This window comes from Macaca nemestrina, chromosome 2, assembly GCF_043159975.1.
Source record: "Macaca nemestrina isolate mMacNem1 chromosome 2, mMacNem.hap1, whole genome shotgun sequence".
NCBI lineage: Eukaryota > Metazoa > Chordata > Mammalia > Primates > Cercopithecidae > Macaca > Macaca nemestrina.
In genome coordinates this window covers 193,907,447-193,920,619 of record NC_092126.1, presented here as the reverse complement: position 1 = coordinate 193,920,619, position 13,173 = coordinate 193,907,447, and the positions used below count along the sequence as shown (strand labels likewise).

At 35.2% G+C, this 13,173-nt stretch overlaps 1 protein-coding gene across 3 annotated transcripts in view; it reads left to right on the top strand.

Annotated features, from left to right (window-relative positions):
• Window positions 1-13,173, top strand: part of LOC105485513 (cell adhesion molecule 2) — a 1,093,059-nt gene that overhangs the window by 705,425 nt on the left and 374,461 nt on the right. The gene's annotated exons all lie outside the window — the stretch shown is intronic.

The following is a 13,173-nucleotide window of genomic DNA, read 5'->3' as shown; positions in this document are numbered from 1 at the left end:
GATCAAAGGAATTTATTAGGCTTTTAGCTCTCCTGGTTTTTTTTTTTTTTTTTTTTTTTTTGCTCAAAATGAACAAATTTTCAAGTACAAAAGAAATGCTTTAAAAGACTTCTTTTAGTCTTTATTTGAAATCTCCTGCTCTCCTTCAGTTCTTAGATGTGTCGTACACTGAATGGAGGAATCAGACTACTACACTTTGATCATTTCACTATCTTGTTTGATTAGTGTTTTCAAACTATGGAGTTTATCAGCAGGGGGCAGGTTGATCCCTGTGGCTTATAATGGGCAAAGTATGGGGGAAAAATAGGTTTTTAGAAATCGTTTAAGATCAATCAGTTTCCTCCTTCTTCAAGGTTTAAAAATAACATCATGGATAGATAGACTTTGACACAGAATAAGCTCAGTTATTTCCAAAGGGAAAACTGACCAGCATGTACAGTGCACTTTTTTCCCTCCCTCTTTCTCTTTTTAAAATCGTGACTTCTAGTCCTTAGATTATTACAAACTATAATCAAACTCCAAAAAAAAAAAAAAAAAAAAAAAAAAGAAGAAGCACGAGGTACAACTGCTCAATTTTAACTTTCATTTACTGAGCAAACACCACTTTCAGAATGAAAGTTAAGGTGGTTAAATGAGATTTTAAGAATTCAGCTTTTTGGAGGAAGGAACTGAATTGTATTGTATGAGGCAATTTTAACTATTGCTGTGAACTTGGGCTATTCATCCTCCCCTTAGGGACTGTCAATTTGCAGTTCCATACCTCTAATTCAAGAGAAATAGCTTGGCTTCTGATTTAATAAATTCACGCCAACACATAGGCTTTCTTTTCTGGTATTTTGGAGGTTTCCTGAGTGGCAATGCTGTGCAGGTTGTCAGCTTGTGACTTTTTACAATGGCTGGCAACATATGATTAGCTCAAGGACTAGCTTCCTTTGTAGATCTGGGGAATGCTATCTGATTATGGATTTTTTAATTTGGGAGTAAATGAGATCGTGTGGGACTTTCCAGTTTAAATAAATTAAGTAGTTTTCAATTTGAAATGGGCACAAAGGACCAAATGAAAAAGATGCTAGTTAGGCCAGATTCTAGACAGATAAATTTGCCTTAGGCACCTCCTTGCTTCCTGATGTTCATCTCTGAGGCAGCCAGTGGATGACTAGGAGAAAGGGTTTGCTGTCTCTTAGGGTTAATCATGATTTGAAATGTCCATGTCTTCTTTACCTAGTTTATTTTCCAAAGTTCTTTTATTTCTCCCCTAAGTATTTTTCATCTCAACTTTATATAAAGGGGAGAATTCTATATAAGCTATTTCATACTCAAAGTGAATGAGCACTAGCTCAAATAACCAGATGAAGAGAAATTTTTTTTTTTTTTTTTTTTTTTTTTTTTTTTTTTTTTTTTTTTTTTTTTTTTTTGAGACGGAGTCTCGCTCTGTCGCCCGAGTGAGTAGCGCCATCTTGGCTCACTGCAAGCTCCGCCTCCCGGGTTCCCGCCATTCTCCTGCCTCAGCCTCCCAAGTAGCTGGAACTACAGGCGCCGCCACCTCGCCCGGCTAGTTTTTTTGTAGTTTTTAGTAAAGACGGGGTTTCACCGTGTTAGACAGGATGGTCTCGATCTCCTGACCTCGTGATCTGCCCGTCTTGGCCTCCCAAAGTGCTGGGATTACAGGCGTCAGCCACCGCGCCCGGCCGATGAAGAGAATTTTAATGAAGAAAATCTTAGGCAGCTTTACATGATAAAATGGAGAATAAAATGGAGATAGTTTGGGATTTCTAGACCTTTCAAAACTCATTTTTTAACTTTTACCTTATTAGTCAATAGCAATTTTATGTTTTAATTTCAGGTAGAGATAGTAAATATAAATACATGAAATATTCTATTGTCTTTATCTGAAAGTAAGATGCCATTGTTGTTATTCTCTCTTAAACATACAGTAGGTAATTATTCATTATATCTGCCTTAATTCAAAAAAGATTTAATATATTTGAGTTCTTTTGGGACTTTTAAAAGTTTGCAAAAATATGTATTCTATATGTACCAAATTTCTACATCAGTTAAGTCTTCAAAATGAAATTGCTAACTATATCACTTACAATGTTTTGATAGAAGGATTTGGTACAGGTTAGTTTATTAATTATTGGTAAATAATTACTTTTTCTTTTAGTCATTAAAATTTTGACAATATAGGTTTGTTGTGTCTTTTTTTTTTAATACTTAAACATATCAAGAATGGGATGATGCCAGCAATGTGGTAAAAAATGAAATACAATTTCAAGAGATTTCTCTTAGGAATTCATCTCTTCTGCATTTACACGATTTCTGCTTCACTCCATTACTAATAAGCACTAAAATGATCTCTTTGCCTTAAATATTCTCTCCCACTCCCTTTCCAATATAGCCTCCAAATTGAGTCCAGCATTTTCTTCGTAAAATAGAAAACTTCTCAAACCATTCCTCTCCCTCTGATTTTTAAATAGCTCTCCAGCTGTTGCCAGCACAACTTTCCCATGTAATCACTCCACACTTTCACCATTCCTCCCAGATGGAGCAACTTTAGGTCTCTGCAAAGGGTACTTTTGTCAGGGTTTTGTACACGCTGTTCTTTGCCTGAGGACTTTGCATTTATTCTTCAAGAATATGCCTAACCATCGTACCATCTGGAAAGTGTTCATTGACACCTTTTCTTCCCACCTATCCCAAGAATATTTAACACTTCCTCCTCTGTAGTTCCATTAGATATCAAATATAGCACATACGATGGTAGCTTGTGATTGTTTTATTGCTTGTTTCTCTACTAAAATATGAACATCGTGACAGCCAAGAACATACTCTATTTCTGGAAAATTCGCAGACCCGTATTACACTACACAAGTACAAAATTTTAATGATTGCCTAGTTCCTTTGTTCTCATGCTTGAATCCTACCCTTCCTGGGTTCCACATCTTAGAAATGGCACTAATATAACTTAGTTTTCCTAGCCAGATATTTGGTGTATTTCATGGAATATGTAACTTGTGGGAACTGCAAACATAGTGGTAGGTGGTTCAAGCTGTATATGAATTAGAATCCAGAGACCAACTCTTACAAAGTACACGGTCTTAGGTAATTTCCTTAATCTCTCTGTGTTTCTGCATTTCTTTAACTCTATAATGAGGATGGCAATAGTACCTTCCCAATTTATAGGGCTGTGGTGAAGATTACTCTATACTCCCTTGAAGTGAAGTAAAGCTGAAAATTAACACACAGGCTTGCTGCCCAAAGTCCCTTTCAATGTATGCTTATGGCCTTTTTGGTTTCTAGCAATCCTACTATAGTCCCAGTCAGCTCTTTTTTTCATTAAGTTAGATGACCGTGTTATTCTCTCTTTTCTCTTCACCTTCCACATATCTCTCATTCTTGCTTTCATCTGATGATTCTGCTTCCTCTTTTCCTGAGAAAAATAGAAGCAATCGGAGTTGAAAGTTGCACAGCATGCCACCAACACTTTCATCCCCTATCAACCTCTGTGCTCACTAAGCTGCTTTCTGTCTTGCTATTTCTAGCTATGACTAGCAAAGATCAACTCCTTCCATTTTGTATGGACCCGTCCTTCTGTCACATGAGACTGCTGCAGAGCCCCAGCAATTGCTCCTTCTTTTTCCTCCATCAGATGTTTTCAACTTCCCACAGGATCTTTCTTAACAGCATAAAAGCATATTTCCCTCATCTTAAAAAATTATGATTGAATCCACTTCCTTTGTAGCTACAGCCCCACTCTCTCCTCCATATATTTACAACAAAGATCCTCAAATGAGCAGTTTATTCTATCTGTACTTGTCTTTTATTCTTGTGCCTCCTTGATACCTTAGACTCATTGCATCTGGCCTTCTACTGCCATCAAACTGTTCTAATCAATGTCAGTGATCAATTTAGAATTTTCATCTTACCCAATTAAGCAGAAATCTTTTATGCAGTTAGTTACTGATTCCTGTGTAAATGAAATAAAATGAAAATTTTATTGATTTGCCAGCCAGAAATTCACCTTCTATGTTTCATTTCTTCTCATATGATGATTCTCTTCAGTCTCCTTGAATGCTTCCTTCTCACCTCCTCTATCTCTAGACTTTGGCTAAGTCCCTGGACTCCTCATTTCTATCTACTTTCATTTGATTGGATAATGTTTAGTTCCATGCTTTTAAATATCTCCCATGACCAGTGATTTTCAAACTTATATCTACAGTATGAACCCCTCTTCTGATCTTCAGACTCATATATTCAACCAGCAACCACAATTTCTATGGCTACGGGCATTTTCAAGTAATCATGTTCAAAATTCTTTCCTTCTCTTTCCCAAAATGTGTTTCTTTCAAATCATTTCACATTTCAGGTGTAGCAATTCCATTGCTAAGGACAAAAAACTTGGAAGCATGCTTCACACCTCTTTCAATTACACCCTATGTCAGATGCATCAACAAAATTCCTGTTGTTTCTACCTTCATTAGAGACCCAGAATCACTCCAACACCCACTACTCTCCCATGCAACTACCCTGGCTCAAGTCATCATCATATTTTTCCTTATAATAGCCACTAATAGATCTCTCTGATTCTTCCATTACTTCTCCTGCAAACTATTCTTAAGGCAACCAGAGTGACTCTTTAAATATGTAATTAATATAACTTCCTTTGTCTGTTATCTTTCCATTGTTTCCAACCTGGAGTCCTTAGATCAGATATTTGCTGTCTCTTACCCCATCTCCTGGAATACCTCCATAACTGAATTTCCCTTTTCGTTTAGCACTTCACTAAAACGCCAGTCACCCCTGCCCCATTATGATATTTGTATCCTCCTTTTCAGATATTTTTCCCCATAGCATTCAACACTACTGATAATATATCATTAATTTACTCACTTTAATTCTGTTCTCTTTCCACCAACTAGAATGCAAGCTTCATGAGATAAAGAATTTTTATCTATTGTGTTTACTGCAAAATTTTCAGAACTTTAAAAGTGCTTGGAATGTAATAGGGTTTCATTCAATATTTGTGAATAATTAAATGCATTAGTAGTTGTTATTATTTAAATGGTCTGTTTCATATTATCTGATATTAATTACAAGTATTTTCAATTTGAAGCCTGCTTGATTGAATCTATCACATTGTACATGCTCAGTCATTTAAAAAATAATCACTTTATCATATGTGGAATGGTGATTTCTAAAATCTTAAAATACATTTAAGATTTTAATTTACATTTAAGATGAATTTAATTAATACATCTCTAACTTTATTAAATATAATTTATTTTTTAATAATTCTGAAAACATTTTAAAGGTTGTAATGACTTGGAATCATGATTGTCCTACAATGGATATGGGTTTGCCTTTAATTTGCATTGGCGTTTTATTATACACAGGAACTTGGTTGTTGGTTAACATATATTTTTAATAACAGTTAATTTTGTTTTGAATTTGACTCTTTCAAGTGAAAGTGGATGGCAGAAATTTAACTCTGACGTCTAAGCTGTGCTACCCAATTACTTTGCTACCAATAGTTTTAATGGAAACAAAAGGAAACTTTCCTGTGTGTTTTTATTCTTTTTACTAAAGTCTTTTGTGCCTTTAAAAGCATCCTTTGTCTTTCTGGTAGTCCACCATTTCCCATTGTTTCAATAGCAGTGTTAATACACTTCACTTCAAACTTTTGCTTATATTGTACCTCTCTTCACCTTTTACTAAATGTTTGACTCTCATTCACACTGACTGTAAAATGATTCTCCGCTCATTTCCAACCTCATCCCAGTCTTTTCAAATAAGTCTTACAATGGGATCCAGAGCAATAATTAATGATGAGAGAAGCTTTTTTTTTCTTGATCTCTTTGAGATAAAAGGGTATTCAATTAGGAAAAGAGGAAGTCAAATTGGCTTTGTTTACAGATGACATGAGTGTATATTTAGAAAACCCCATCATCTCAGCCTAAAATCTCCTTAGGCTGATAAGCAACTTCAGCAAAGTCTCAGAATACAAAATCAACATGCAAAAATCACAAGCATTCCTATACACCAATAACAGAGAGCCAAATCATGAGGGAACTCCCATTCACAATTTCTACAAAGAGAATAAAATACCTAGGAATACAACTTACAAGGGATGTGAAAGACCTCTTTAAGGAGAGCCACAAATCACTGTTCAAGGAAATGAGAGAGACAAATACCAATTGCTATTTCAGTGTTAAATATCTCAATGTTAATATTTCCACTGTGAAATTGTTGCAGCCTTCGTTATTCCACTTATGATGATGTCCTGGAACCACAACATTCAGCCCCAATATCTCTATCAGATTTAGACGTGCTACCTAGCTGTAAGCCTGGTAAGGGGAGAAAAAGTCATATCTTTTCCTCACTCATCACAAAGTTTGTGGCTGAGACTTCTGGAACAAAAGAGAGATTAAGAAAAAAAAAAACCACAAAAAAATTATTTAATATATTTTAAATGACATAAAAGGCTTCAGAAATGAAGACCTGTCTTTTTACTGTAAAGATACAGGAAAAACTGTATTTTATGGACACGCACGCAGAAGAGAATAAGAGGTTATTATCTGATGGTAATAGACTGAGGGGAACTTAGCGAGGCCTGTGTGTCCAGATTCCTCTTGATATCGCTGTTGATATTTCTTCCTTCAGATACGGGACTGAACACCTGTCCCATGAAGATCTTCAGGGGAGAAGGGAAGGAAAGATCAGAGAATGATCTTTCTAGGTTTTATGGCAGCAAGAAATGGAAAAATGGCTGGGGCAGGAGTTTCCCAAATGCCAAGGTACTTTGAGGTAGTGTTTCCTGCATGCCATCATCAGTTAAGGGGTGCCATAGTTTTCCAAGCTACCCTGTGCATATCATTCTAAAATAAAACTCTAAAATTATATTTTTCTGAGAGGATTTTACAGCTAATGATGGAAAGCAAATAAATAAACAAACAGGATATTACGAGATGAGCAATGGGAAATAACAAGACTGCTTACATTCTTATAACAGAAGAATCTAGTCTACATCTTAGATTTCCTGGTAAAATCATAATAAGAACAGACAGGAAGTATAGCTTAATCCATCTCCTTCTAAGGGTAGAAGTCTCAGAAGAAATCTCTTTAAATTCACCCTACATAATAGAAACATAAGGAGGAAGACAAACATAATTTTAAACTCTTAGGTAGCCATTTTTAAAAAAACAACATTAATTTTAATAATACATGTAGCTCAATATATATTAAATGTTATTATTTCAACCTGTAATCAATATGAAAATTATTACTAAGATATTTTAGATTCTTCTTCCAGTATTAAGTCTTAAAATCCAGTATGTATTTTCTACTTGTAATGCATTCAGTCCAGACTAACCACATTTCCAGTGCTCAGTTGCATTACCAGGCTAGTGGTTGCCATATTAGCCATTGCAGCTTGAGGTAAAATAGGGATAAGTGAAGAGCACTCCTCTTTGATTGCAGAACACAATTCTCATTCCTAAAGACCTCATTCAGGATAACTATAGGGGGATTTCAGCCAATCCAGATGTCTTTCCAGAATTTTCTCTCAATGTGGCAAAGGATGACTCAGGTAGTATTCTGATTTTAGGAACTACTAGTCTTCTAATATTCCTGCCCCAGTGACTTTACATCAATTCAGGACAGGCAAAAGAGACCTAAGGGAAAAGAAATTTGTCATGTCAAACCTGCTTACTAATTAAATAACCTTAACTCCTTAAATCTCTATTCCGCATCCATACGATGGAACTCATAATATTATCTTTCTCATAGGATGGTTGTAGGAGCTAAATGACATCATGAAGATAAGAGATAGGTCCAGTACCTTGGTAAACAATTATTGCACAATAAATGCTAGCTCTTATTATCTATTTCTGTATATGCGAAGGCTAAATACATATTAACATTGTTGACTCATAGTAGACCTTCAACAAACGTTGGCTTATAGGAATTGCCTACAAATTAAATGTCAAGTAGTTTTTTATAGCAAGTTTTAGATATTTTGAAATTTTAAGAATCTTAGAAAATTACCACTTATGTAATGGTGGTGGGCAATGGTGGAGATGGCCCTTTCCTGTCTGCTCATCCTCCTTCTGATGGCAAAATCAGAAAATGACAAAGACATCAAGCATCCAGCATTACTGCTATCTTCCCTGAGAATGGGACAGAATAATCATGTTTTCCTGGTGCCAAAGCAAAAAACCAAACAATAACAAAAACAAACAAACAAACAAGACCTCAAATAAATCTAGTGTTTGGAAATATTAAATGCATTAGATTTTCTTTGTTCAAAGAACAAGGTGGTTTATGATTGATATAGTTTGGCTGTGTCCCCACCCAAATCTCATCTTGAATTTTAACTCCCCAAATTGCCATGTGTTATGGGAGGAACCCAGTGGGAGATAATTGAGTCATGGGGGTGTGTCTTTCCCATGCTCTTCTCATGATAGTGAATAAGTCTCACGAGATCTGATAGCTTTTAAAATGGGAGTTTCCCTGCACAAGCTTTCTCTCTTTGACAGCTGCCACCCATGTAAGACGTGACTTGTTCCTCCTTGCCTTCTGCCACGATTGTGAGGCTTCTCCAGCCATATGGAACTGTACGTCTATTAAACCTCATTCTTTTGTAAATTGCCCAGTCTTGGGTATGTATTTATCAGCAGTGTGGACTAATACAATAATTCATCTATTTGAGTATAAATACTCATGACAGGTAGTTTATAAACTTTTGATTATGTGCAATGTCTCTGGTTATTCACATTGTTGTAATAGTCAAATACATTTATTTCTCCAGGAAGAAATGAATATGGATTTCATAGGTGATATACTTAACTCATCTTTTCTCCCATGTAGTAAAATTCAATTTTCCTTTTTATTTTAAGAGCAGAGATAATTTCGCCTGATAAAATATAAATGTAGCTAACATATTCTCTGTCTTGTTCATTAAAAAGCTTGTTGCCTTTAAACTTGTTTACTGTACCTGTTCCTATCCTCAACTTCATTTCCCATCATTTTATCTGACATTTTTAGTATTCTCCTTGTGCTAAGGAAAGTTTCTTTCTTCCATAATTGATAAGACAAAAAAAAAAGAAAAAAAGACTTCACAACTAGTTCATTTTTTACTCAGACAGTTCTACAGCCATTATTTGCGGCAGAAAGCACATTCTTTCCCTGAGGCCAAAACAATTATCTGTGACATCATAAAGAAGTGAAACTGGCACATGTGAAAAATGCTTGATGCATATACTCGATGAAAAGAGGAGAAAAGGGTTAAGGGTCATTTTGTAAGTGGTATTGGGAAGTATTGAGCATATAGAGTGTGACACTACAATGCATAGATATACATTTTTAAAAAGGGAACACAATCGTACTTGCATTCTTGCAATCGGAGCAATGGTCAGTCAAGTATTTATGATTATCATAGACTGAAGAGCAATGTGTGTTTTCTGCCTAGAAGAATCTCATCACAGTGTGAATGACAGTCTTTTAGAGCACTTTCAAAGAAACAGAAATGCATATAATCAAACATAATACTTTTGTAAAAGACAGATAAAATAGTATAAGAGGATAGCATCCGTTTCTTTCATAGATCCCTAGAATGATAAATCTTTAAGCCTAAGGAAATATAAATATAACCAATACACAGAAAACAAAATAAAAAAGAAAGGAGTAGCAGCTGAACATAGAAGCACTTAACATGGGGCAAATAATGCACACTCTATTTTTTTAATGTATATTTTCTTTTTTTTTTTTGTTAAACCCTAGACCCTTATGATGAAGGAGTGGCAGCATGATATGAGGGAAATATTGCCCTGGGAGAGAAGAATCTTGGGTTCTTTTCTCAGTTAGGCTACTAACTAAACCGTGATCTCAATGAACTCAATTTCTCCCCCTGGGTTTCAGTTTCCTTATCTGTAAATTGAAAAAATTCGATTAGAAGCTCTCTAAGGTCTCTTTCAGTGCAAACATTCCCCGTTCTAATTTTACATTACAAATCTACTTGTGTTCCCAGTGGAGAAGAAATAGAACCTGCAAATCTGGCCTCAGTAAACAGTGTACAATAAATGAACAATACTGTTTGTGTGCTTTCTCTGATTCCTGTTCACATATAGATTTTTGTTATAATTAAAAATGAAGCTATATTGTTTTATTGTTCATGAGAGAATAACTAAGTAGAAATAAATAATACAATAACATATATTTGTTTTATTCTATCAGCTAGTAGAAAATATGCCTTAAATTTTCTTGTTTTTATTCCATCTCAAATATCCCAAACCTAACCCTCATTTTAAGAGTCTTCCTTACTCAATAGTCATTAAACATGATTTCAAAATTTTTGCTTTCTGCCGATGGCATGTCAGTATCACATTCTTCCCACTTACTAAGATCTATGCACCTACGGTCTTCCACCTTTCATTGATCAGTTTATATCTAAGCAAATCAAATTCAAGTTCTCAGCAACTTGCAGAAAAAAGCACCAACAGTATAAATCAATGGCAGTAAAAGCTAAACTTGAAATGTTAACATAAAAAGATTTTAACACGATGGCCATGTATGATCTGAAGTTGTATAGAAGGAAGGGCTATCTCTGAGATAGAGATAATATGATACAAAGAAGAGAGATGAGGAAGTAATTTAGCAAGACAGCAGAGACATGAAGAAGGTTGTCATTCATAGCAGAACAATGGAGTGACGATACTGTGGTCACCTCTGTGGCCTTATTCTTTCTGTATTTTTACTCTGTTCCTGCCTTTCCCAAATTTAATGGCTTGGGTCCTTCTCGACCATAGATTGATCACCTCTCCCTCTCTTTCTCCCAGCCTGCCAAAGAAAAGTCAAAGCGTGATTAGTTTGTGGCAGTATGATTCAGTGATCTTTTTGTCCAACTAGTCCCATTTAGGCCAAATTTCTAGAAGGCTTGACCTTTCATAGCCAAAGTGGGCATTAAAAAGTGCTTGGTTGGACAAAAGAACTGCCAGTTCCTGGAGGTAAATAATGTTTCTCCTATAAAAGGAAGACTCTGCAGTGTTTCTATTAAATTGCATTTTTTTCTTCTTTACACTTATAATAAATCTCCGATCACTTGGAGCAACACAAATGAATCTCTGTAGCCTACAATCACAGAGACCAACTAAAATAGTAAATATTTCTTGCTTGTTTTTGAAGCTTGTGTATCCTGGGATGGGGGTGGAGGAGAATAGGCTGCATGGTATTTCTTTCTCCCGTAATTGTCATTGCTTCAGAATTATAGTAGAGCAACAAACCTGTTTCCCAACAGTATATTAATTTAATTATTACTTTCTAGCTGAATACCACTCTTTCATTTTCAACAAATATATACATGGTGAATAGCTGCCAAGTGACTGAAGTGAGAAGTGAAAACTAGATGACCTAACTTTGGACCCTCTTTCCAATGCATCCCACTGCCTTTAACCCTAGATTGTTTTTTCCCTTCTCCTTCCCCTTCTCTAACTCTATGTCAGCCACACTGGCCTTTTTCCTAGCCCTTAAAGACATTAAGCTATCATGTTACCCCAGGACCTTTGCACTTGCTGTTCTGTATGCCTGGAAAATCTCCCCTCAGGTATACACATATATACACATAGAATCTTAACTTATGCACACCTCTGTTTAAAATTGATCTTCTCATATATGTATTCTTTGCATATATACTCATCTGAATTAGTATCACTCAGTACTTTCTATCCCATAGTATTTCTTTTTCATAGGCCTTAACACTAATATATAAGACATAAAATCATCTCATATATTTACTGGGTTATTATTACCATTTTCAAAATTGATGTCTGGAAAGGAAGCTTGATGAGTGCAGAAATGTTGTCTCTTCTGTTCACTGCAATATCCAAAGGACCTATTATACCTACTACAGTATCTGTCCTAGGGTAGGTGTTCAATAAATATTTATTAAATGAATGAAGCAAGACATTAGTGTAGGAAAATGTGTTGGAAGTCTCAAAGAGTTATTCAAACATAAGTCAAGTCAAGAAAAAAATAAACAGACAAGTAAAATTTACATAATTCTAAAATTTACTTCTAGGGTTTCTTAATGATATGCAGTAAAGGTTCTCCCTCTGATAATGCTGATACTCAGTGGCTTGGTTAAAATAACTGTTTGCTCTCTAGTTATTTAAATATGTATATTTCTTAAAGTGAAATATAATTCATTTATATTTCTTAAAGTGAAATATATGTCCTAAAGTGAAATATAACTCTTTTGGAAGAGAAAAGATAAACTACTCCCTTGAGTTTCTGATAACTTTTATGAATCAAATATATTATAACTGAAAATATTCAGTTTGCCACCATTCATCTGATTTTTAAACCCTTTTTAAATTATACCATAAACATAAAAATAATTATAAAATACCTCTACTTTCTGACATGTTACAGAAATGGTTATGTGTATAAAGAAGTGTGTAAGCAATCTTAGTGTTGGGCTATTTAGAAAATGCACAGATTTTTTTCATTTTTATTTAATCATCTAAATTGAATCTGATTTTGCAAGTAAGCACTAATGGCACTTTAAAAGCCTGGTAAGAGCAGAATGAGTGTAGAGTGATATAATACCCATGTTTCTGTAGTTTTCCCCTTGACTAAATAGAAGAGCTGTGTTAATGCAGTATTTCTTGCCTGCCTGTTTATCAAACCATGTTAGGGTCAGGCTTGCTGGGACTAAACTGGTAGCCTTTGACTATAAAGAATGTCAGGTAAATGGATGTAAATTGTCTGTCTTCTGACCTAAGGGCTAAGACACAGCACCAGGGGACAAGTGTTCCACAAACTCAGTCCATTAACCAAAAAAGCCCTCTGCCTGTGTAAAGGGACAGAAGGTTACCAACAGCTTGCAAGTAAAAACCTCACTGTCACTTAGTCACAATTTTTCTTCCAAGTGTAAGAGAAATTCACTCTATGAGCCAACAATATTCAGCTTGCAAATTCTGTCTATTCAGTTCCAAGACACTGACTATCTACCTAAAGGTCTGAGTCAGAAGGAAAAATAAGGTAGTCTCCAGGGGCGTACTAATTTCAAGCTTATGTGAGTGTTCTCATAGATAAATTCACCAAGGTTACAGTGTGCTTGCTTGGCAATTTATCTAGATTACTGAGAAGGGAGTGCAAAAATAAATCAAAAAAGCAAAA